The 25,116-nt window shown below is 43.6% G+C and overlaps 1 long non-coding RNA gene across 1 annotated transcript in view; it reads left to right on the top strand.

Moving 5' to 3' along the window:
• Nucleotides 1-239: 239 nt before the first annotated feature.
• The window catches only part of LOC114814739, a 32,815-nt gene continuing 7,938 nt past the window's right edge, over nucleotides 240-25,116 (top strand). Inside the window, exons 1-3 of the long non-coding RNA XR_003762495.2 lie at nucleotides 240-341; nucleotides 17,310-17,544; nucleotides 22,606-22,724. This is a non-coding gene — a long non-coding RNA (uncharacterized LOC114814739). The remainder of the gene's footprint in view (nucleotides 342-17,309; nucleotides 17,545-22,605; nucleotides 22,725-25,116) is intronic.

A 25,116-nucleotide genomic window follows, 5' to 3' on the forward strand; every position in this document is an offset into this window, starting at 1 on the left:
CAGGCAGCTGTTAATTCATTTTTAAAAGACCAGGATAGGAACTGGGATCTCTCCAGGAGAGAGATGGTCAAACTCTTATTTACTCACCCATTCTGACTCTGGAGAAAGAAGCCATTCTTATCTGGAAAAGGAAGCCAGCTTTTTTTTTTTTGCAGAAGGAATGTGTTCTTTTCTATAACTCTTCTGGCTGATTTAGAAAAGGCACTGAGGAAATCCAGTGCTCAGCCAGAGGCTGAGTTGAAGCTGGAGAGTTGAGGCCGTTCTCTAGATTGTTTCAGATTTGGAAAATCTCTTGCCTGAAACAGCCGGGCAAGGAAAGGAAAGGGGCATTTTTGGTCCAGGTAAGTGACTCAATCCTTTCCTTCTCTTCCTTGATGTAGATAAGAGAGATGCTAACATCAAAATGGGATTGGAGACTGGGGAGGTCAGAATGAACATAGGGATAATCCTGTTGTCCCTGAAAGATCATGAAATGCCCCTCCACTCCATCTCCAGGCCTGTATCTTTCCCTATTATCAATCTCCCCTCCCCAAACAATCAAATCAATTCTATTTATTGAGTGCTTACTGTGTGCAGAGCACTGTGCTATATGCTTGGGAGAGTACAAAATAACTGGCAGACATATTCCCTGCCCATAACCTATTGTGTTCCTTCTGGGAAACATCCTTCACTATTTTCCTAAGCTACTGTCCCCTCTCTAGGGCCACAAAAGCAGCTGTTTCCTTGTTCTCATTTCAACAATATTAGCATAACCCCTCCCCTCCCCCCCATACTCCCACACCCACCTTCACTCCTGGGACAGAGGGAAGGTGTTCATAGTCTCCAGAACACAAAAAACATAGGATGTCTAAAAAGGATCTTCAGGAAACAAAAGTGAAATTTTTAATTATTGAAAGGAGAGCTACATCTTTTAATAGTCAATGGGACATAGCTTTGTGGCCCCAGAATAGTAAACTGCTCGCCAAAGCTTTCGGGAGACTATGGCCTGTGACTCTGTTCATTGCGGCACTTCAGTTGATGTAACCAACGCAATCTGTCTATCAAGTAGTGTGAGTGGAACCTTGTCCTCAAGGTTATACAGGGTGCTGTATAAGAATTAAAAAGACACTTTGTCTTTACAAAGTCACCGTTAACAGACCCCAAACCCAAAATAATGTCGTTGGCAAAATTCCATCAAGGACTGACAAATATCCATGAAGATTTTTTTCCAAGGCTATTGTGTGTGAGCAACACAAACACTTGGAAATGCATCAGAGACTGAACAATGTGTTAACCAGCTGCTGGCCTAATGCATCCCATGAGGTAATTAACTATACCCAAGGTGCCATTAGACACGTGGTGAACCACGTAGTAAATCACTCTATGCTCCTTGTGGAGATAAAAAACAGACCCAGATGACAGTATAGCAAAGACTAAAATTTTAGAGATAAATATGTTGCTCATTAATTAATCATTCAAATACCATACAAAGTATAGTGTATGCATATACTATATATACTACGGACACTGTTTTATAATGTATAGTACTATGGTATGCGCATACTATATTGTATGTTATATTCTGTTCTACATAGTATAGTGTGTGTGTACTTTGTATACATAATGTTTATAGTGTATTTGGTATATGACACAAATACACTGTATGTTAAATATGCTATATATAATTATATATGATATTCATTCATCCAGTCGTATTAATTGAGTACTTACTATGTGCAGAGCAGTGTACTAAGCACTTGGAAAGTACAAATCGGCAACAGAGACAATCCCTACCCAACAATGGACTTACAGTCTAGAAGGGGAAGACAGACAAAAAATAAAGCAAGTAGACAGGCATCAGTACCATCATAGTAGATAAATAGAATCATAGATATCTACACAACATCGATAAACTAGAGTAATCAATATGTACAAATATACACAAGTGCTGTGGGGAGGGGAAGAGGATAGAGCGGAGGGAGGGAGTAGGAGCAATGGGGAGGGGAGGAGGAGCAGAGGGGCAGAGGGAAAGGGAGGGCTCAATCTGGAGAGGCCTCCTGGAGGAGATGAGCCCTCAGTAGGGCTTTGAAGAGGGGAAGAGAGTTAGTTTGGCGGATGTGAGGAGGGAGGGCATTCCAGATCAGAGGTAGGACGAGGGCCGGCGGTCGATGGCGCAATAGGTGAGAACAAGACACAGTGAGCAGGTGAGCGGCAGAGGCGGTGGAGTGGACAGAGTGGGCCGTAGATGGAGAGAAGGGAGGTGAGGTAGGAGGGGGCAAGGTGATGGAAAGCTTTGAAGCCAGTAGTGAAGATATGAAATGAGTAGTCTTTGTAATGACTATATTATATATGCTACATACCATAAATGCATTCTTAATGTAGTATTCATGTAGATTCTCAGAGCTTTGTCCAGAGTAAACCCTAAATCAATTAATTGTACAAATATGCATCTGTGTTATTTGTTTCATTTGTTTCATTCAAAAATCAAGATCACCTATGTGTACATATAAGATGATCAGATAAAATAATGGAGAGGTTTTATTCCTAAAACCAGTGTGACTGAAAAAAAAATGCAGGACCAATGACAAAGTTTTGTAGCATTAAAATATTTGTCCCATTCAGGGCCTGTCCCCGTTTTCCTGTATACCTCCTTTCATTTGAATCTTACAGAGGCTTCACTCTAGGAGAGCAGCCCCTACCCTGCTTACTGCCCACTAGGCCCATCAGTCCCCTGCAGTGGCCTCCCAGCAGCAGCTCACTGCTACATCGCACTGTGTTTACCATGTGTTTACATCATTCTTTTTGCTTCCTGGCTTTGCATGCTCTTCTCTCCAGTTCCCCTTACAGCAGCTGCTTAGGAATCCTGCTGTCATCTATTCTCCTCACACGTCCTACACAGCAGAGCTGTAACTGCTGTGATCATTGCCTTTGTCCTGGGTTGCTGACTGGGTTCCAGAACTTGTTGTTGGGAATCCTGTTTGATGTTGGGTATTTGATGTTGAGTCTGATTCATAAGTGATTGCTGATGGAACAGCTCCGGGATCTGGGTGTGTGTTTTGGGACCTTTTTTTATGCCAAGGCAGAGATGTTTTTAGAGGTCCACAAGCTAGTCCCCAGAGACATAGCTGCCATCCTCCTGTTGACTGTCCAACTTTACCCTTCCAGGCTTCATGGGAGTCATGGGAATCATTTGGACAGTCCTTTTCCTAAGGGCTGATTACTGGGGCTCTAGGAAATGTGAATTCCCACTCCCCACTATGGTAGCACCTCTTCAAAGCTCATGAGTTCCCCACACCTAGATTACATTGGCACCATGAGTTATGAACAGATACTCAATAGTTGCTTAAAGAATCATCAGTCAAGCAGTCAATGGTACTGAGCACTTACTGTGTGCAAAGCACTGTACTAAGAGCTTGGGGGAGTAAATGTAACAGAGTTGGTAGCGATTTCCTCCGCTCACAAGGAGCTTACAGTAAAGAGAGCTTACATCAACACGCATTGCACTGGTAGTCTTCCTCCTAAAAGCCACTGTTCAGTTCCGTTTTATGGCGAGTCCTTTAACTAGGTTCCTGAGACAAGCCAGGTAAGCTTTCTCCCCAGTACTTATTCTTGTTCCTCTCCCACTACAACTCAGCCCATAAACTTTACTCCTCACATGCCACCTTTTTAGGGTATTTGTTAAACATTTACTATGTGTCAAACACTGTTCTAAGCACTGGGGTAGATAGAAGTTATTTAAGTTGAACAGTCTTTGACCCGCACCGGGTTCACAGTTTCACTCTCATCTCTCCTACTATTAAAACTCATTACTCATACCCTCTCTCCTGCTTGAAACTCCTATTCCCTTCATAATAATGTTGGTATTTGTTAAGCGCTTACTATGTGCAGAGCACTGTTCTAAGCCCTGGGGTAGACACAGGGGAATCAGGTTGTCCCACGTGGGGCTCACAGTCTTAATCCCCATTTTACAGATGAGGTAACTGAGGCACCGAGAAGTGAAGTGACTTGCCCACGGTCACACAGCTGACAAGTGGCAGAGCTGGGATTCGAACTCATGATCTCTGACTCCAAAGCCCGGGTTCTTTCCACTGAGCCACGCTGCTTCTCCCAGAAGCAGAAGCATATCCCAGAAGCATATCCAGAAGACCACCACTCTCCCCACTTTCAAACTCATACTCAAATCACATCTCCAGGATGCCTTCCCTGATTAATCTCTCTGCTTTTTTTGTCCCCACTGCCACATCATCTATACATTTAATAATAATAATAGTAATAATAATAATAATTGTGGCATTTGTTAAGCACTTGCTGTGTGTCAGGCACTGTCCTAAGTGCTGGAATTGTTACAAGTAAATCAGGTTGGACACAGTCCCTGTCTCACTTGGGGCTCACAGTCTCAATCCCCACTTTACAGATGAGGTAACTGAGGCCCAGAGAAGTGAAGCGACTTGCCTAAGGTCACACAGCAGACAAATGGTGAAGCTGGAATTAGAACCCGTGACCTCTGACTCCCAGGCCTGCGCTCTATCCTCTAAGCTATGTTGCTTCTCTACTATGCCATGCTGTTTGAATCCTCAGCCCCTAAGCACATGACTTTAAGCTGATAGACCACAGGCTTGGGAGTCAGAAGGACCTGGGTTCTAATCCCAGTCCCACCACAAGTCTGCTGTGTGACTTTGGATGAGTCACTTCACTTCGCTGGGCCTCAATTACTTCATCTGTAAAATGGCAATTAAGAATGTGAGCCCCATGGGGGGGAACATAAACTGTGTCCAACCTAATTAGCTTATACCTACTCCAGTTCTTAGAACAGTGCTTGGCACAAAGTAAGCACTTAATAAGTACAATAATTATTATTATTACCTGTAATTAATTTTAGTGTCTGACTTGCCTACTAGATTTCAAACTCCTAGAGGGCAGGTCAGATCTACTAACTCTAGTATCCTCTCCCAAGCACTTAGAATAGCGCTCTGCCAAGACTAAGCACGCAAGAGATAGGATTGATTGATGGATTGATTGGTGTTAGATGACCCTGCTGCTGCTTCAAGGACAATTCCAGGCTGCCTTCTGGAATAGCAAAATGTGCACTGGCTTAATTTTCCAGTAGTGCTTATAGAGTGTGCTGAGCCATCCACACCCTCTTAATTAATCAGTAATATTTACTGAATACTCAGTGTGTGCAGGGGCCTGGATTCCGCACTTGGGAGAGTACAATGGAAGTAAAACACATGATCCCTTCCCTCAGTGACTGGTGAAGGCAAGGATGTAGTCTGACCAGCAGACTTCCAACCTCCTCAAGTGCTTAGTACCCCCAAGTGCTTAGTACTGTGCTCTGCATTCAGTAAGCGCTCAGTAAATACGATTAAATGAATACCTCTGAATGTGCTACATGCCTTTTTCTAACAGCACACGCTCCTGTGTCTCTATCCACTTCACTCATCACCTATGCATTTGAATCCTCAGTCCCCAAAAATTTAGGTACAGGTATTTAAACTCCATTGTTTCCCCCTACCTGTAATTTATTTTAGAGTCTGTCTTCCCCCACTAGATTGTAAACTCCTGGAGGGCAGGGATTAGGTCTGCTAACTCTATTGTTAGCAATAGAGTTACAAATACTTGAGTTCTTCATGACTACCTGGTCGCTGAGAATATTAATGGGTTTAAGTCCATTGTGGCATGGTGGTAGAGTGACAAGGAAATTGATATATTATGGATACTAATGTCTGCTTTGCTCAATCCATCAGTGATATTCAATGAATGTCTACTGAGCATTCTAAACCCTCGGTACTTAGGTGAGTACAACAGACTCCTTCAGTTATGACAACAAAGTTGGAACTTGTCTACACTGCACTTACGTGTGCACTTAAGTACTCTGCACTGCATTTATTAGTGCTCAGCAAATACTCTTGATTGATTGATTGATTTCAAAGATAGAAGATAACCTTAGCTTTCCCCTCAGCCTTCATCATCAACTCCCTATACCTCAGGATCTTGGGGTTTTAGTCAGTGTCTCCCTATGATTTTTGTCTACATGTGGCTATTCATTGCATATCAGTGATGAAAATCATGTCCCGTTGCCCTGCCAATCAGCCTGTCCCACCCATACATACATGTGCCCATATACACACACATGCACACACAAACAGGGCTACCTAAGACAAATACTCTAGTAATAGCAGCAGTAGCATTTATTGAAGGTCCGCTCAGTACTTGACATGGTTCTAAGCCCTTGGAAAGTATAGAATAATAAAGTGACACATTCCCTACCCACAAAGAGTTTGCACTCTAACAGGGAAGGCAAACGAAAAAGCATTACAATTAGAGAGTTTAAAGATTAAAGGATAAAACAGATACATATATTTATATTTATGTGAGTGCTAAAGAGGGCATAAATAAGTTAATAAGTGCTAGAGTTGGCTGAAGGGATGATATGGCTCAGGGTACTGGGAAAGCGATTGGAAAAGGCTTTATTGGAGGAGGTGGGATTTTAGGAAGGATTCGATTCTGCATTTCACCCAATTGTCCGCATGTGTTCAGATTCCCTGCTTGATGATTCAAACCTGTAGATTTGACTTGGCCAAGCTTCCTCACAAACGGTGTAGTTGCATTATTACAATTCCTTTCAATCATCCTTTGTTTGGTGAGCCGCAGTCAGATGAGAAAGGGTGTCACAGGACTTTGAAAACAATCTGCCTCTTATAAAATAATTTGTACCCTAGATAAAATGCTTCCACTAAGCATCCATAGGCTATGTCTTCCTGGAAAGTCAAAGGACTTACTGTATTCGTGTCATTTGAATAATCTAGTTCTCTCAATATCATAACTAAATTTCCATGAGACTATAATATCCCTGTCACCATGACAACTTAGAATCCTAACAGATGACTGTAAGGGAAGAATAAGAGAACAATAAGCTGTGAGGAATAGTTTAGCTAATGAGCACCAGAAAGCATGCACCTCCCCTCCTTCACAGGAAGCGAGTAGAAAGAGAGGAAGTGGGAGATCACCACTGAAGGAAATTCCTCCACGTCCACTCTGGCATGCCTGGTGCTGTGCAATTCATGGTTGGGTGTAGAGCACTGACCGAGAGGGAAATGGATTTAATCCTCAGTCTCTTTGTACCTGGACCATCTACCTCAGTTAAACTCCCCCATAAGTAGGTTCCAGATCAAAATACCTACCCCTAAACAAATGTTTTCTCTTCCTTGGGGTGGTAAGTAGAAAAAAATGCCACTACCTCCAGATGGAGCTTTTTTACTGTATTCCATAAGACCTGCCCCTCCATGGGTGAAGTCAACACTAAATACCCTAAGCCAAACCCCCCTTTAGACTCAAGTATTGCAGATCAACAATAGAATGCTGATGCTGGAACTCTATTTATTTTAAAAAGAAAGGAGAGGAAAAATCAGTCTGGGGTTTACAGGTCCTCTAGACCAACAGTGGGTAATTCTTTGGGCTAGAGGACTTCTAATGAGTTTAGGTAAAGTGATCTGGGCCACAGATATCAAATATTTCATGTGTATAATACCAGCAATAACAGAGTTGTGCGTTTACTGTATAAAGAACACTCCAGGTCATTTCCATGTAAATGCCTACACATAGACATTTTGGTTAGCATGCATGTGGTGTTCTCATGGGCAGCGATGATATTATGAAGGTTTCTGCTTTTGCTGGACAGAGAAAGTCAGTGGTGAGACTGCCAGAAGCCCCCTTGTTAGAAACATGGTATTGTTATTATGGGTGTATTTATTGAGCACTTATGTTGGACTGATAGCTGGGGTAAATGCAAGACAGTCAATTTAGGGAACAATCTCTTTTTAACAAGGTAGAGAACAGCTTAAAAACCAGAAAATAACTAATAATTACGGTTTTTGTTAAGCATTTACTGTGTGCCAGGCACTGTACTAACTGCTGGAGTGGGTACAAGCAAACTGGATTGGACACAGTCCTTGACTTACAAGGGGCTCACAGTCTCAATCCCCATTTTACAGATGAGGTAACTGTGGCACAGAGAAGTTTCACTTGCTCAAGGTCACACAGCAGAGAAGTGGCAGATCCTGGATTAGAATCCATGACCTTCCGACTCCCAGGCCCATGCCCTATCCACTACTCCATGCTGTTTCTCTGTAATACTATGGTTACATCCTAGGTAAAGTTGGAAGAAATGAATGAAGAATATTGGGAAAAAATATGAGTCATTTTTACCTTGTATTTATTACTTCTAATTTAACCTAACATTCTCTGACCTAAGAACTCTTCTACAGCATTAACCCCAATTTGGAATCGATGGCAGGAAGCTTGCCGACATCATTTACATCTGTGTGTATATGCTGCTTAGGTCTGCTATTGTTTGTAACACAGCAAACACAGCAATAACAGAACTGTACCACCAAGTAAACAGGAATGTGTGTTTATGTTGAATTGAGTAACTTGTTCCAAGGGATACTTTGGATTGGGCCTGAAACTTTGGCTCCCCATAGAGCTCAGAAGCAAAAGGAAAGTACATTACGTCCTATCTTATCCTGCAGGACGTGTGATGATATCAAAAAGCAACAGCACGCCAGCAATGTGATAAACAATAAATGAGAAGGGGAAATGGAATCCCACAACCTCCATTTTGGGAGGTTTGAAGGATAGGAAGGAAAGGCTTGGGATTTTTTTTTTCCAACAAGAACCACGTTTCTTCTTACTAAACTTCAAAAGTATCTTCATGGGCTTCCATTGTCCATTTCGAGGACTTTCAAATTCAATAAAGTATTTCTCCTTTGCTTTTCTTTAAAAGGGCATTCGTATGCTAAAAGCCAGAAACAAAAGGTTCTTTGTATATTGAATGATTGGGAACCACTGTGTTTAATTAGTTAGCCATGGCTTCCTTGTGGGAGTCTGTGGCTTCTGTGTCCCAGTACCTCTCTGACAGTAACTGGAAGCTGGGGAGGGGAGGGAGAGGTCTCAGAGATGAGGGAGAAAGTTGAGGCAGGGTCTTCTCCTGTCTACACAGACAAAAGAAGATGTAGTGTGGAAGCAGCTATTCCGATCGACCCCTGAAGGGAGAGAAGACACTCTTCTTACTCTGACATGGCAGAGCCCATCCCACAAAACACCCTCTGAGATTTTCAGGGCACTTGCCTCAGAAAATCGGTGCTTCTGCAGGAAATCTAAACCTCTATGGACACTCAGGTCAGTGAGAGCTCTGAGGTGTCTGCTTCACATGCCACAGAGTTAATTAGTAATTTACGTGGGAATGATGGCCTCCTAGCTTAGCTCTGTTTGCTATCATTGTTTCCTCTAGTGGAGTGTGAGGCGTTGGACCATATGTGTGGCTCCTCCATCTGCAAGTCTCTCTCCCTGACAAGCTTAAAATAAACATCAGATGGGCATTTTTAAATATGTTTGCCTCATGGAGCATTTCTTTAAAATAACTTTGTGAAACTGATCCTGCTAAATGTGCAACATCTTGTTGTTAGACAAAATAATCAGAAGAAAAGTATTTTTCTGACCGAAATCAGATGCTCATTTATAACATTCTATCCTTCCAATAGTTGCATTTCCCTACCAGAAAACTTTGTGAGAGGAAGGATGAGATGGGGAGGGGGGCACTTATACACTGTCTAGGACTCTGTGGGTACAAGAAGAAGCAGAGAAGTAGAAGAAGCAGGAAGGCACAGGGAGAACTAAGTCAGAGTCACCTTTATGGATGCAAGAGAGAGAAAGAGATACAGTGTTGCTTTCTAATAATGTTGGTATTTGCTAAGCGCTTACTATGTGCAGAGCACTATTCTAAGCGCTGGGGTAGACACAGGGGAATCAGGTTGTCCCACGTGGGGCTCACAGTCTTAATCCCCATTTTACAGATGAGGTAACTGAGGCACAGAGAAGTTAAGTAACTTGCCCACAGTCACACAGCTGACAAGTGGCTTTCTAGACTTCTTCCCTGAGGGCCTCCTTTTTCAGGCCTGGTAATGATGCACCTTTCCCTGCACAGGAATAATAACAATAATAATGATAATGATGATGGTATTTGTTAAGTGCTTACTATGTACCCAGCACTATTTTAAGCACTGGGGTAGATACAAGATAATCAGGTTGGACACAGTCCCTGTTCCACGTGGGACTCACAGTCTCAATCCCCATTTTACAGATGAGGTGATGAGGCACAGAGAAGTAAATTGCCTTGCCCCAGGTCACACAGAAGACAAGTGAAGGAACCAGGATTAGAACCCATAACCCAGGAATGAATTGCTTTAGCTTCAGCTGAGACCTCTGGGCCCTAATTATAATTGTGAGCCCCCAAAACAGTGTTTGACACATAGTAAGCCCTTAAGGCACACCATAATTAATAAATTAGTTAATTAAAAGTAACAGCATTTTTTTAAAAAACCGGTATTTGTGAAGTGCTTACTGTGTTCCAGGCATTGTACTAAGTGATGGTAGATTTGAGACAATCAGATTGGACACAGTCCTGTCCCACAGGGAGCTCACAGTCCTTAATCCTCAATTTGCAATTGAGGTAACTGAGGCACAGAGAAGTTAAGTGACTTGCCCAAGATCACATAGCAGAGAAGTGACAGAGCTGGGATTAGCCCTCTGACTCCCAGGCCTGTGTTTTATCCACTAGGCCATGCTGCTTCTCCAGAGGTCTGAGCTGAAAAGACACTGTCACTTCATTCCACATGGCTTTGTATATCTGACTTGCACCTGGATCATGGTACACTCAATTGTACTTATTGAGGTCCTATTGTGTCCAGAACACTGTACTAATCATTTGGAAAACTATAATAGAATTAGAAGACATGAACTCCGCCCTCTTGGGGCCTCCAGTCTAGCTGAGGAGACAGACACAAAACAAATTACAGATAGGTGACTTGCCCAAGGTCACACAGCAGACAAGTGGCAGAGCTGGGATTAGAACCTTCTGACTTCCAGGCCTGTGCTCTATCCACTGCACCATGTTGCTTCCCTATTCCCAAGTGCTTACTACAGTGCTTTGCACATAGTAAGCACTCAATAAATACAAATGACTGACTAGTGGTAGTGGCCGTCACAGTAGTAGGGGTAATATTATTTATTCTGCACTTACTTTGTGAAGAGAACTGAACTAAACTCTGGGAAAAAGTATACACTTGGGAATTAGATATATACAGAAGTGATACTGGTGTTTGTGAGTATTTAAGGGAAGACAGAGGTGGAGTGAAGGGCTGAAGGGAGGTGAGAGGTCAAGGCTAAAAAGATGGACTTGGGTACTCGAAGCCATGGTAGCAGATGAGCTCTCCACGGAAATGAGTGTAGATTGAGGAGAGACGGAGACCCAAATCAGAGATGCAGCATGGTCTAGTGGGCGTGGGCCTGGGTTCTAATCCCACTCTGTCACTTATCTGCTGTCTGAACCTTGGGCATGCCACTTAACTTCTCTGTATCTCTGTTTTCTCATCTGTGAAATGGGGATTCGATACCTGTCCTTAACAAATACTACAGTGATTATTATTAAGCCATACCCACAGAGGGAGTGGGAGGCAGAAGAGGAGCCAGAGAGAGACTAAGAAGTGTCCAAAGAGTCAAGACGACGAGCTTTTCGATACAACCCACAGCAGTTATATATACCGGGTTTTACACAGTGTATGTACACAATGCCTGGTATATTCCTCTTCCCTCCCATTAAAAGACAAGACTGCTTACTGTGAGATTTTGTCAGTGTGCAGGGGCACGGCTGATAAGACCAATGTGTGACTGGCAATTCTTATGGCATAAACTAGTGATTCCCCGTTCCTATGCTGTCCATTTGTTACCCCCTATGGCTGATATTGTTTTCCTTTCTCTCTCTTTGAGTCAGGCTCTTCCCAAAGCCTATGTTCCAAGACCGTCACGATATGCTCTACCCAAAGTGTATCTAATGAATGGATCACGGGCCTGGGAGTCAAAAGGACCTGGAATCTAGTCCTGGCTCTGCCACGTGTCTGCTGTGTAACCTTGGGCAAGTCACTTGACTTCTCTGTGACTCGCTTACCTCATGTGTTAAATGAGGATTAAGAATGTGAGCCTTTGTGAGACAGGGATCATGTCCTACCTGATAACCCAGTACCTACCCCCCAGCACATAGTACAGTGCCTGGTACATACTAAGCACTTAACAGGTACCATAAAAAAATAGAGGCAGGGACTGGGGGCTCATCACCCCCTGCAACTGTGAGAAATGGAGTTTAAGGCCTTGGGCAGCCAGGAGAGCGATCACCTAGTTCCTAGTTCCAATTCTATTGTATTGTATTCTCCCAAGTGCTTCATACAGTGCTTTGCACAGAGCAAACACTCAATAATAATAATAACTATGGTGGTTGTTAAGTATTTACTATGTACCAACCCCTGTACTGAGTGCTGGGCTGGATACAAGACAATCAGATTGGACATAATTCCTGTTCCTCACAGGGTTCACAGTCTAAGGAGCAGAAAGAACAGTTGCTGAATCCTCATTTTATAGATAGGAAACTGAAGTACAGAGAAGGTAAGTGACTGGCCCAAGGTCACAAAGCAGGCAAGTGGCAGGGCGGGAATTAGAATACAGGTCCTCTGGCTTCCAGTCCTGAGGTCTGACTAATAATAATAATAATAATAATAATGATAAATGATTGTGGCATTTGTTAAGTACTTACTATGTACTAGCACTGTTCTAAGTGCTGGGGTAGATCCAAGGTAATTGGGTTGGAAACAATCCCTGTCCCACATGGGGCTCACAATCTTAATCCCCATTTTACAGATGAAGTAACTGAGGCATGGAGAAGTGAAGTGACTTGCCCAGGGTAACACAGTAGATAAGTGGAGGAGCCTGGGTTGGAATCCAGGTCCTCTGACTCCCAGGCCCGTGCTTTATCCACTAGGCCAAGCTGCTTCCCAAAATACCAATATCAATAAATATCACTGATTAATTTATGGATCAAAACAACACACTGAAGGTCCAAAGAACATGTGTTGGAAATAATAATTGTGGCATTCGTTAAGTGCTTACTAGGTGCCAAGCACTGTTCTAAGAGCTGGGGTAGTTATAAGGTAATCAGATTGGTTACAGTCTGTGTACCTCATGGGCTCATAATCCTGATCCCCATTTTACAGTTGAGGTAACTGAGTCACAGAGAAATTGTGTCTTGCCCAAAGTCGCAAGCAGACATGTGGCAGAGCCATGTTCTCTGACTCCTAGGCCCGTGCTCCTTCCACTAGGCAATGCTGCATCCAGCTGAGTAGGTGGTGGAGCTCCTGGGCTCAGCAAGCAGCAGTGCGATTCCCAACAAAGTGTCCTTGACATATAATAAATAAACTGGCTGTATCTTTCTCATCAGAACAGGCGTTCCAGTGCCAATACCGACTTCAGACTTGGAAAACGTCCACAACAAAGGCCACGGTCTGAGTGGTTCACTCTAGATATGGTACCTGGCTAGATCTTGCCCAGCCTGCAGAGTCGAGTGCAAGTCCTTGGCCTGGCCTTGAGTGTGGGGTGAGCCTGGGGACACAGTTGGTCATCTGCAGGTATTCACCAGTGGTCCACAGCAGGGCAGGAACCGAGTCTTCTCCAGCGGAACTCGGAAATGCGACTGTAATATTTGAACAAACATCCAAGGAGATAGTGCTGCCGCTGCTCTCAATCAGAGGAGAAATCCTGGAGAAATCCAGCATTTCTGTAGACCTCCTGGGAACTGAAATTGTCTGCAAAACACGACCAGTTAAAATGCACAGGTCCCCAACTCACAAATGGACATTTTGTCATACTTGAACTTACTGATGAGAAGCAGCATGGCCTAGTGGATAGAGCACGGGCCTAGGAGCCAGAAGGACCTGGGTTCCAATCCTGGCTCCGCCACTTGTCTGCTGTGTGACTTCTCGATGCCTCAGTTACCTCAACCGTAAAAGAGGGATTAAGACTGTGAACCCCACATGCGTCAGGGACTTCTTCTAACCTGATAACCTTTTGTCTAACCCAGTGCTTAGAATAGTGTTTGGCACATAGTAAGCACTTAACAAAATGTCATCATTATTATTAGACTCTGAGCCCCAAGTGAGACGGATATTGTATCTAATTCCCACCTGTGCATTCTCACACAGTATTTGGTACAGTGCTGGGCACAGAGTAAAAGCTTAATAAATTCTATTACTACTACTAATGCAGGGCCTGTGTCCAACCTGATTATCTTGTCTATATCCCAGACAAATTCCATTCCACAATAATAATAATGATTGCTATTATTATTATATAAGCAACCTGTTGCAACTAGAAGTATTGCCCAGGACTGAAAGGCAGAATTGATCCTGAAGGGAATTAGAAAAGAACTGAGGTTGAATTTGGGGAGAGGGGGTGAGTGAGTTCTCCCGCACTCTGTCTCAATCCCAGGAATCTGGCCTATTGGCAGCCCCTGCTGCTGCTGCTGTGGTCATTCATTCATTCATTCATTCAATCGTATTTATTGAGCACTTACTGTGTGCAGAGCACTGTACTAAGGACTTGGAAAGTATAATTCGGAAACAGAGACAATCCCTACCCAACAACTGGCTCCCAGTCTAGGAGGGAGACAGAAAACAAAACAAAACAAGTACAGAGCCGATGGTTCTATCCCATCCTCTCTCCTGCTGCCAACACAGCTGGAGTCTGCCATGAGGGTCTGGAGGGATGGGATGAGAAATCGCCCAAATGCCGCCTGTCAATCAACCAGACGTGCTCATGGGGAAGGACCATATGGAGCTTAACGAGAAGAAACGTTGCCGCCGGCTGAGCAGAACTCTCCATGCAAGCATCAGACTGGTTTCCGACTCGATAAGAACTTTCAAAAATCATCCCTTGCCCCATACAAACCAGGCCACTGGCCAAACAATTCATCCAGTAACTCCTCTAAACTGTAAGTTCTTTGAGGGCAGGGATCATACTCTCCCAAGTGCTTAATAGGATGTTCTGCACACAGTAAGAGCTGAATAAATACCATCGACTCATTGTTAACTGCCGCCTCCCCTCCATACCACGGAGGGTCGTTGTTACCGACTGGCTCCATGGATGCGCTGGCTGCGATTTAACCTGATGACACCCCAACCTGTCAGCCACACTGGCCCCTACCCAGGAAGTGATCCTGGGTCTTCTCTGAGCCAACGAGGAGACACCATCCCAACCCGCTTTCCTCCAAGCTGGAGGGAAAGAGAACAGCACCTGTAGCATGAGGCTTCCACAAACCCTAACAAAGACTGGTGGCTGCTGTAATGGTCTCTGTGGCTATTGGTCTGCCTTGGACTCTGAGCCCTGAGGAGCCTGAATTTCTTCTCCACTAGTCATAGCACCCTGCTGATTTTTGTTTTTATTTTGTGAATTTGTTCTTGTCTTTTATGATGTTTTAGTGTTTTACTGTGTCATTTCGCCTGATGTGATTATCTCTAGTCTCTTCTTACCTTATAGCCTTAGTTCATAAGCCCCTTGAAGGACAGGAACTGGCTCTAATTCCTTTCTGTGGATTCTTTTTTAGGGTTTAGTACAGTGCTCAGCACATAGTAAGTGCTTAGTAAATGCTATTACTACTGCTGCCACCCAGATATTCAAATATGTCCAGTTTGGCCAATGATTCCCTTCTGAGCTCCTGAAGTCACTTCTGTAGCCTTGCTGTCTATCCACAATAAAGCCATTCATTAACAAGGCTAAACGAGGTCATAAAAGTGGGTTTGTCTCTGCGGGCCAAGAGAATTCATTAATGTCTGTGGAAAAATCCTCAAGCCCTGCTCTGGAAGGGGTTAAACTTGTCTAGATTGTTACAAGCGTTTTAACACACTTTCAAAGATTCAGGTTGTCATTGCTGTTACTTCCTTAGGATAGAAATAGACCATTCTTTTTAAAGTGAGAAGTCAGTGTGGTCTAGCTGGGAAGAGCTCAGGAAATCACTGCTGTGTGACCTTGGGCAACTCACTGACGTTCAAGGGGACTCAGTTTCCTCATCTGTAAAATGGGGATTAATAGCTGTTCTTCTTCCCCCTTAGTGAGTCTGCTTTGGTCAGGGACTGAATCCAATCTGATTATTTTGTACCTACCTTAGTCCTTAGTTCAGTGCTTGGCACATAGTAAGTACTTAATAAATGACACAGTTATTATCAGAATTTCAGGCTCCTCATCCCTCAGAGTCCAAAGCACACCAACAGAATTATTAAAGTTTTGTAGATTGACTGATAAATGAAGTTAATTTCCATTTGAAATACCACATGATCTTGTCAAACGCAACCAGGCTTCGGGCATATCTATACTATTCAATCAGTGGTATTTATTGAGCGCTTACTATGTGCAGAGCAATGTACTAAGCACTGGGAGAGTTCAATACAACAGAAGTAGGGGACACAATCCCTGCTCACATCGAGTTTACAGTCTAGAGGGATTGCCCAGAGAGGACCTAGATTTTCAATCTTAGAGCATTCATTACCCTAAAACCATTTGTAGATAAATTAGGAGTAGTAACATTTATTTAGGTCCCACTTGGTGTAGCAAGAGGCTAGAGGCTTGGGAAATACAGAATAGTAAAGTCACACACTCCCTGACTGCAGGAAAGTTGTATTCTAATAGGAGAAGCAAGCCCAAGTGTTGTTTTGGTCATGTCACCTGACTGTGTTGAACGTGCATAGCCAGGAGGTTAAGCAATCTTGGAGAAGAGCAGGAACCTTGGTTGTTGAAAGAACTTGTGATTTTCATCAGATTGATCTTGTCCCATGTAAGTAAAGAAATCTCTGAACAGTTTGAAATATTAGCTGTTTTTTCACCACTGGGCAATCCTACCTCTCCATTTAGCAACCGAATCAATGGCAACCTTACCAAGGAAAACCTTTCTCCCACACAATCAAAGCTGACATCCTAGGGAAAATTACTGTTGGTGCCTCTGGGTTGAAATTAATCTTTTCCCTGACCCTAAGCTGCTGCAGTCTAGCTTCAAAGAATCTGTGCCAACATATTCTCTGTCTCTCTTGGAATCTCTTTGTAACACATTAATAATAATAATAATAATAATAATAATATTTGTTAAGCACTTACTAAGATCCAATCACTGTACTAAGCACTGGGGTAGATACTAGATAATCAGGTTCCACAGGGCCCTTATGGTCTAAGTAGGCACGAGAAGAGGAATCCCCATTTTGCAGATGAGGGAATTGAGACACAGAGAAATTAAGTTGCTTGCCCAGGGTCATGCAGCAAACCAGTGGTGAAGCTGGGACTAGAAGCCAGGTCTCCCGTCTCCCAGGCCTGTGCTTGTTTCACTAGGCCATGCTGTTTCCCGAGAGAGTGCACTGCCGGTCCTGCTCTCTCCTGCTGGACAAATGTGTTTTTTTCCTCACTCACAGGTATGACGCATTTCTTTTGAACATACCTGGTTGAAAATGAGATAGTAAACACCCACCTGGACTGGGTGGGGCTTCTGTGGCACCTTCACTGAGAAACCATTACCTCGAGGGATGATTTGGAAAGAAAACATCACTGTTTCCCGGAAGGCCTGTGCTGGCTTGTCACGACCAGTTGTGGATAGTCACTCCCGACAAAAACCCGCCTGTGTTCTAAAGCCTCGGCCTTCCTACAGCAGTAAGTATGAAACCGTTGCTGCCTCGGTGCTTGCTCTTTGAAATAAGTCTGTGGTTTCAGAATAATTGTTCTTTGTTTAGGAAGATGGGTTTGAGGAAACAGATGCATTGGTCACCATCCATATTTCTTCAAAGGTTCAGAATTCACCTCTGCCAAGAGCATCAGTCACACTTGCAGCAACATCAAAGGTGGCACAGAGTGACGAGGCCATTCCGGAACTGTGGGTCACATCTTTCCGATTGAAACCACTTTCCAAGTTGTGCAGATTAAAACGTCCAACCCCTAGCAACCAAATCCTCAGCACCCCTCACTGTCAGTTGTGTAAAGGGCCTGAGCCCCTTGTGCCTTAAACCAAGAAGTCACGGGATTGCTCACGGCCTGCTGCTGAAAGATGAGAGAGAGGTTGCAAAAAGACGACATTCTCTGGGGAGCTAATCAATCGACCTACCACTTGTATTTACTGAGCACTTACTGTGTGCAGAGCACTGTACAGTACAGTATAACAGAGTTGGTACCTGCCCACAAGGAGCTTACAGTCTAGAGGGAGGATCATACAGTCTAGAGGTTATAAACAGCTATGAGGTTACTTAAGGCTTGAAGGTATCCCCATGCAGCTCCTTCCTTCTCAATCCCTTTTGCAGACTCCTCTTCTACCTCTCACCACCTAGTGTGGGTGCCCCTCAAGAATCTTTTCTGAGTCCCCTTCACTTTTCACTACCCTCCCTTTTGGAGAGCCCATCTACTCTCATGGCTTCGTCTCCTACCCCTATGGAGTGACTCCTAAAACTACCTCTTTAGCCCCAACCTGCCATCTATCATCTATTTGAACCACCTCCTAGGGGTCAACACCCCTGGACACTCCGATTCGCTCTGGAAAGTCTTGCATCTATCAATTAATCAGTGGTGTTTATTGAGCACCACCTGTGTACAGAGCACTGTATGTACTAAGTACTGGGAGAGTACCTGAAAATAGAGTTGGAAGAAATATTCTCTGCCCCCAAGAATCTTACAGTCTAGACGATAAGGAGGTGATTGACAACCTAAGTATCCAGTGAATTAGCCCAAAACCATTGCAAGGCCTCCAGCCCCCATTTCTGAGAACTCATGGAGGCTTGAGGGAATGCCTGCAGAACAGGAAAGAGTGGTTTTATTTTTAAAATGGAAAAGGAAAAGTATATACTTGAAAGCTTAAACAATGTGGAACACCATTGCAAAATCAATGCTCAAACTCTCTGAAGGGAATTATGTAGTAGGGAGATATTTTAACGACAACTCAGTCAACCAATAATTCGGTAATATTTACTAGGAAGCAGCATGGCCTAGTGGAGAGAGCACAGATCTGGTAGTCAGAGGACCTGGTTCCTAATCCTGGTTTTGCCACTTATCTTCTGTGTGACACTGGGCAAGTCCCTTAATGTCTCAGATCCTCGGTTTCCTCATCTGTAAAAGAGGTCATCAAAGTCTGTTCTTCCTCCTAATTAAGACTGTGAACCCCATGTGGGACAGGAACTATATCCACCCTAATTATCTTGTATTTACCTCAGGGCTTAGGGCGGTACTTGGCACATAGTAAGTGTTTAACAATCCTTGTCTTATGCTGTTGAGTTGTTTCCAAACCATAGTGACTTCGTGGACACATCTCTCCCAGAATGCCCCACCTCCATCTGCAATCATTCTGGTAATGTATCCATAGAGTTTTCATGATAAAAGTATAGAAGTGTTTCACCATTGCCTTCTTCCAAACAGTAAACTTGAGTCTCCACCCTCGACTCTCTCCCATGCCACCGCTGCCCAGCACAGGTGAGTTTTGACTTGTAACAGAATGCCTTCCACTCTCTAGGAATGGGATGGGTAGGAATGGAATGGGTAAGCCTATGCGCGACTCTCCCTCCTATAGCCAAGACTGATAGAGTACTGGAAACTCTCCAGGTGTGATCCTGAGAGGGGATTTAACAAGTACCACAATTATAATTATTATTGAGTACCTACTGAGCTCCAGCCACACTGAGAGTACTGTAAAATTAGTAGAGCTGATCCCTGCCCTCAAGGAACTTACAGTGGGACAGCGATGATGATGATGATGGTATTTGTTAAGCACTTACTGTGTTCAGCACTGTTCTAAACGCTGGCGTAGATACAAAAAAATCAGGTTAGATACAGTCCCTGTCCCAGATGGGACTCACAGTCTTAATCCACATTTTACAGGGGAGGTAACTGAGGCACAGAGAGGGGCCATACAACTATTATTCTCATCAATTCTTTCGACAGGTTCTCGGTCTTGAAGTCTTCTGGTCTTGGAGTTTCCAATGAGAAACTCCACCATCATCACTGGGTTCCCCAAATACCATTTCCCACATAATCCAAATCGCAAGAAGGCACACAATTAAATGAATTCTATGTCAAACAACAGTGAGCAGCCTAGAAGGAAAAGAATAGGATAAGGGAAAAGCCCTAAATAGATAGATGTGGGATGGGTCAAATATTCACATTTGGCAGGACCCAGGAAAAGACGTAGTGCTGTCTGCAAAAGTACATATGGCAGTGACCTGAGAAGATTGCAATCCTCCCGCTTTGGCTTCACATGCTTCTGGATGGGCAAAAATACAGAGAGAAGCAGCATATTTTAGTGGAAAAATCAAGGACCTGAGAGTCAGAGGACCTGGGTTCTAATCCCGGCTCTACCACTTGCCAGCTTCGTGACTTTAGGCAAGTCACTTAACTTCTCTGTGCCTCAGGTACTTCATGGGTCAAATGAGGATTAGGATTATGAGCTCTAGGTGGGACAGGGAATGTGTCCAGCCCGATTAGGTTGTTTTTAGCCTAGTTCTTAGTACAGTGCCTGGCAAATAGTAAACACTTAACAGTACCGTTTAAAAAAAAAACAACCTGAGAATTCTTCAGCAGAGTTGGCTATCGCAGGGGCTTTTGGGATTTAAGGCCCAGGCCCCAGGCTCAAGATTGGCCTATAGGGCTTCCGCAGCAGGGTGGCTCAGTGGGATGAGGACGGACCTGGGAGTCACTGGACCTGTGTTCTAATCCTAGCTCCATCACCTGCCTGCTGTATCATCTTGAGCAAGTCACTTAACTACTTTATGCCTCAGTTTCCTCATCTGTAAAATGGAGATTCAACACCTGTTCTCCCTCCCTTAGGAGCCCCATTTTGCAAAGAGACTGTGCCTGACCCACTTATCTGCCCCAACATTTACTAATTATCATCATTATTATTACTAATAATAATGATAATAATGGTATACCAGGCACTGTTCTAGGTGTTGGGGTGGATACACGTTAATCAGGTTAGACACAGTCCCTGTCCCTCATGGGGCTCTCAGATTTAATCCCCATTTTACAGATAAGATAACTGAGGTACAAAGAAGTTAAGTGACTTTCCGAAGGTCATCCAGCAGACAAGTGGCAGAGCCAGGATGAGAACCTGGGTCCTTCTGACTCCAGACCCGTGCTGTATCCACTAGGCCATGCCGCTTCCCCTGTGGTAGTATTAAGCCCCATCCAGCCACTGTTACTTCCTGACTCTAAGCAAATCCCACTAAAACACTGCCCTGAGGGGCACCACTAACAAAAAGCCTTCCTCTGCCACTTCCTCCTCCTCCTAGCATGGTCTATTGCCAGCACTGCCAACTCCCACCCCCTTGTTGCCTCTGTGGGCATCTCCCAATTTCCTGCTGCAGTCACAGTCGACAGGCTGGACCGGGGCTGCGGTCACTAAGAGATCACCAACCGCTGCTGCCACGGCTGCTGCAAAATCTTGTCCCCTACTACCGTGGCCACAGCCAGTCAGTCATTCGGTCAGTCAATCGTATTTATTGAGAGCTTATCACGTGCAGAGCACTGGACTAAGCGCTTGGGAGAGTACCGTACAATATAATGGGCACATTCCCTGCCCACAATGACTTTACATGTGCTTGGGAGAGTACAACAGAATAGACACAGTTCCTGTCTTCACCTTCTTATAAAATATCTATCAGTGAATCATATTTATTGAGCACTTACTTTGTGCAAAGCATAGTCCAAAATGCTCATATATATGTACATATGTACATAGATACACATCACTTTCTTATACTGACACATATATGCATGTGTATATTATAAGAATCAGGCAGATTGGTTAGATAATACAACAATCCTTTGGCCCATTTTTGTTTCTCAGAACCTCCATCTTTATTTGAAAGTCCCAAAAATATAAAACCGTGAGTGATACCAGACCCACAATCCTTCCATTCCGGACTACCAGAATGCTTGGAGGAACTGAGTAATGGTGACACTTCTTAATCCCTGCCCTCATAGCTAGGGATTGACTGTCTCCCAGCCCTAACTTTTTCTCTCTAGGAAAGCTGGACTATACGCAGAATACAGGGAAGTCTGAGTGCCATTTTCACTGGGGAGAAATAGAATAATCATTCTATTTTGGGACCAAACATTTGGCTATTTGTGATCTCCTCCTTCAGAAAATACTTTGTGTACAAAGTAAGACTCTTCGCATCTAAGACATTCGAGTGGCCATGCCCTTTAAAGCAGCATTCTGCAAAATCTTTCATTTCCAAATAAAGTCATATCCATTTTTTTCTGTCCTGCTCTCTTTTACTCCAAAAGCTTCTTTCCAGAGCACTTGTTTATCAGAAAGGCCACAAGAATCATTGCTTCTTTGAATATTTTCTCATAAGAAAATTCTCAAACCTAACAGTAGTGAGAAAGAAGGAAAACTTCATTTTCAGTACGATTTGCATGATTAATTTGGTGTACACTGTCAAAGATGAGAAAGGGGTAGGGTGCACATTTCAAATGATAAATCTTCTCCACTGGAATACAATTCAGTGATCATAAAGGAGTAAAACAACGCGGCCTCCTTCCGTGCATTTTGTTCAGCAATGTTTGCTGGCTGAGCCCAAGTGGGAGCATATAATGTGAGTAGAGATGTTAGGAAAATGTTTGCAAATTTCCATGAAAAGGCTGGTTGTTTCTAGCTGGGGTTAACACTCTGGGAATGTTCTGAATGTGCTAAAGGATTTTGCTCTTTCTTTTTTTTTTTTTTTTGTTAAGATAATGCCAGCGAGCTCAAAGTTTGCCTTGAGAGTAAGATGTTTATCAGATTGTATAACTGCCTATGAATGACCTCACTCAGACCCTCAGGAATGCCAATGGCCCTGTTTATAATCCAGGTATGTACTGTGGCCTATTCCTACTCACTTACCTTAGGGTTCGACCCCCTCTTCATTCCAAACCCAGGACGCTAGCTGAGGCCAGCAAGAGTTCATTCCATAAAAGGATCCCCAAATTACCATGATTCATTACATCCAAGTTAGGCGGGCTTCCCCAGGGCCTTAATTCACTCCCAGAGAAGAGCTACTGCATAGGGAGAAGCACGCAGATTGTGTAGGCACTCCCAGAATGCAACAGACCAATGTGCTTGTGAACAAACTCCCTGGAAACTTGACTCTTTTCCAGATATTCATTGCTGGGAAAAAAAATAACCCTAAAACCCCCTTTGCTTAAACCTTGGCAACTCCTCAGCCTCTCCATCTGCTTAATTTTGATTCCTTTTTCCCTACCTAACACCTGGCCCTCCCAAATAATGAAGATAACCAGAGTTCAGTTGGTTGTGTTGCGCTGACTTCCTAAATAAGGGACATTTAATGAATAATGATGGTATCTGTTAAGCACTTACTCTGTGTTCTAAGCTCTGAGGTAGGTACGAGATCATCATGAGTCAGAGGACCTGGGTTCTAACCTTGGCTCAGCAACTTGTCTGCTGCGTGACATTGGACAAGTCATTTTTCTTTTGTGTGCTTAATCTATAAAATGGGGATAATGACTCTGAACCCTATGTGAGACAGGAACTATGTCCAATCTGATTTCCTTGTATCTACCTCAGTCCTTAGTATGGTGGCGGGCACTTAGCGGCTAAGAAATACCATTTTAAAATAATCCCACGCATTCCCTGTCCCATATGGGGCTCAGAGTCTGAGAGAGAAGGGGTATTAAATTGCCATATGACAGATAAAGAAATTGGGAGAGAAAGAAGATAAGTGACTTGCCCAAGATTACACAGAAGGCAAGTGACAGAGCAGGAATTAGAACTCAGTTCCCCTGACTTCCAGGTCCCTGCTCTTTCCACTATGCCACTGATCAGCTGGACACCACAATGGCTTTATAGCCCTTGAACGTAATTTTGAACGTGATGACGCTTTGTTACTATACTGTTTTTTGTACTCTGCCAAATCCCACTCTGGGCTTCTTAATGATGATGAAGGTATTTATGACCTGCTTACTAAGTGCCAGTGTGCTGTTCTAATCCTGTTGGTAACATTATTCTGGAGGTAGATGCAAGATTTGATTTGATTTTCTATCTCTTGGTAGATCTGTAACATTGATGGACAGTGAACAGCTTTAAGTTCTTAACCTTATGCAGAAGGTATATTTTCTCTGAGGTGTTTGTGAGCTCAGTGTGGGCAGGAATGAGTCTACCAACTCTGTTGTACTGTACTCTCCCAAGAACTTAGTACAGTGCTCTGCACACAGAAAGTGCTTGATAAATACCATTGATTTAGTGACTGGTGAATAATGATATTTGTTAAGCACTTACTATGTGCCAAAGACTGCAATAAGTTCTGGGGGATATACAAGATAATCAGACTAGACATTCATTCATTCAATCATATTCATTGAGCGCTTACTACGTGCACAGCACTAGTCCCACATGGGGCTCATGACCTAACTAGGAGGAGAACAAGTTTTAAATACTCATTTGACAAATGAGGTAACTGAGGCACGGGGAAGTTAAATGACTTGCCCAAGGTCACACAGCGGACAAGTGGTGGAGCCAAGACTAAAATCCAGGGCCTTTGATTCCCAGGGCTGTGATTTTCTACTAGACCACTCTGCTAACAAAACCAAACCCCAAAAAACCCTCTTTCATGACTGTAGACAATCAACCTTAAGAAAAACTTGCTGTCACTTTGTGGCTAATTTTTCTACCGGACAGCAGGAAGCTTCCCATTTCAGCACCACGTTGAACCTGCTTATCTAAATTAAATTGTGGACACAAAGAGTTAAACTCATTTCGTGTTCTGGAAAGATAAAATATCAAAGTGCTGCATATATGCCTCTTATTTACGTGTCCAAGTCCTGCTGAAATCAATGGATCCCTCCAAAGATTAAACAGGAACATCCTTCTCTTATGGAAAACAAGATAAAATGAATCTAATATCAAGATTTACACATTGTTATGAGTCAGGCTGGAAGGGGCTACCCCTGTCAGCGTTACTGTGGAGATAGACGATTTATTTGTGCCAGTTCCTATCTGATTAGGACCAATAGAATAGGTCGCACCCTTGCCAAGGTCACCCAGAACGTGACCCAGAAATTAACAGCATGTCGCCAGATATTTCTTTCACTTAATTTAGCTATTTTATGTGGAAGGAGGTGCGTTGGCACGTGACGCTGCCGCTCGAAGCTGGCGCAGATTTCAGTGGCTCCAGTCACAACAAGCTACTGTATCTTAACATTCAATTACACATTTCAAAGTGCCCCGATCCAAAGTCTCGTTCCACA

The sequence above is a fragment of the Ornithorhynchus anatinus genome, chromosome 10 (genome assembly GCF_004115215.2).
Source record: "Ornithorhynchus anatinus isolate Pmale09 chromosome 10, mOrnAna1.pri.v4, whole genome shotgun sequence".
In the NCBI taxonomy this organism is placed as follows: Eukaryota; Metazoa; Chordata; class Mammalia; order Monotremata; family Ornithorhynchidae; genus Ornithorhynchus; species Ornithorhynchus anatinus.